This window comes from Hordeum vulgare, chromosome 6H, assembly GCF_904849725.1.
Source record: "Hordeum vulgare subsp. vulgare chromosome 6H, MorexV3_pseudomolecules_assembly, whole genome shotgun sequence".
NCBI classification, from domain to species: domain Eukaryota; kingdom Viridiplantae; phylum Streptophyta; class Magnoliopsida; order Poales; family Poaceae; genus Hordeum; species Hordeum vulgare.
Genome location: NC_058523.1, coordinates 100135973 through 100137898, shown reverse-complemented (window position 1 = coordinate 100137898; position 1926 = coordinate 100135973). Strand labels below are relative to the sequence as shown.

The following is a 1926-nucleotide window of genomic DNA, read 5'->3' as shown; positions in this document are numbered from 1 at the left end:
CTCCCTCAGTCTCTCGATCCACATCCAGGTCCAGTCTCTCCGTAGCCTCCCTCTCCCGTAGCTTCGCCCCACCCTGCCACGGAGCCGGGGCTCCCGCGAATCCGGTCCACCGCGAGGCGATGGCGTCGGCGTGGCTGACCCCGAACAGTGTGGGGGAAGCGCTGGCGGGGGACACGAACATCAGACCCATCGTCTAGGTCGTCAACCTGCGCTGCGTCAACATCGACGGCAGGGCATGCCCTGGAGCGGTAGGTGCCGCGGCCTCGTCTCCGTCGGTGCCGAGACCTCCGCCATACTCGCTGCGGCCGGCGGCGCCTCCGCCTGCGCCATCGGCGACAAGTGCACCGCCTGCAAGGCTGTCGCGGTGAGCTCCTCCCCTGATCTCCTCTTCCTTCAGTTCTTCTCCATCTCGAGTCTTTCCTGCCGTCCGGGAAGCGATTTTCCCTCCTCGATCTTCTTGGATTCCCTGCAGACGTCGTGGGATTTTGAAAGCGCGTTGCTTCAGTGGTTTTGTTTGGGAGACACATAAGAGTGGCAGAGGTTCTGATGTATCTTTTGGTCCTGTTTTTGTAGGCTGAGCTAGAGATTGGGATCTCCAGTGTGAGTCAAACTTCCAGTCCTTCGATTGGCATTCTCTTGGTGCTTGATTTCTGTTGTCATTTGCTGGGATTATTTGTCCATTGCTAATTGTTCCTGAGGTCTCTAATGTAGGAGAAACCAAGAAATCACTTCGACTTGCGTAAGGTATAAAATGCAAGACTATACTTTGAAGGAGGTATAAAATGAAGCTACACAACTGTTTTAGACTTCTATTTTCTGCACACTGCCATCTTAGTCAGGCTAGATCTTTTTTTTCAACATATTAAGTCATGTACTCGGATATATGGATATGTTATAACCGAGTTATCACTCTAGCATTGAACAGTTGATCTGTTGTCTATAACTTGAGTACCAGCCAAAGCATTTTAGTCATCTAATAAACTGAACTGTGTGCAGTCGGAATCAGGCGAAAAAGAATGGGTGAAAGTAGAAAACTGGAGCAGTTTTCAAACTGGTAAGTTAGGATATTTCTGGGACCTGTTTACTCTTTTGATTGGGTTTAAATTGTTACCACGCCATAAACACTGGAGAGCCATGGCCAGTCCATACCCCGTAATTTCTTCTAGTTATTGTCACCACACAAATAAACATTGGACAACCATAGTCAGTTGTTCCGCAATTCTCAAGAAATCCAGCAAGCCATATATTAGAATTATATATCCCAGTGCTCGCCGCAATAGACTTATGACAAGGATCCCACAATCAGCAATTCCAACACAATCTTGTGCTCGTCCCAATAGACTTATGTAGTCTTCTGTAAAAGTAAAATGAGTAGGAGTTAGTATCCATTACAAGGCAATGAACTTATGAATACATTTAAGCTAAATAACAAGCAAACCATGCCAGCTACTCCGTATTGGATTGCTCTCATTGAGATATAATGATTATGAGCTATAAAGAAGTGTGACTTGTAGTTACTAATTGTGCACTGATTGTCTGATAATTTGTGTGTAGATAAGAAAGCGGCTGCACGAGCACACTCCAAAAATTTGTCCAGTTAGTGTGGAAGGTACAGTGCGGTTTTCAGTACTTCAGAGAATTCAACTGATAATGAAACATAAATTACTTTTCTTAAATATATGCTACTTCCTCCTATCCAGACTAATTGATGCAGCCTCTATACAATGTAAAATGGACATTGTACAGAACTTTATACGTACCAGCCTAGACTCTATTATGGCATAGGCTTAGCTTTTTTAGTGTACGAAAGTCTATTATGATAATAAATAATGTCATTCCTTCCGTGCATATTACACTATATATGGTCTAAAGCTTTGAGATGAGTTGATTTTGTGTTGAAAATGAATTCCACATCACTAGTATTAG

At 44.6% G+C, this 1926-nt stretch overlaps 1 pseudogene; it reads left to right on the top strand.

The window, feature by feature from the left end:
• The first annotated feature begins 235 nt into the window (after positions 1-235).
• LOC123405162 lies at positions 236-1661 on the top strand (annotated as a pseudogene).
• Positions 1662-1926: the final 265 nt, after the last annotated feature.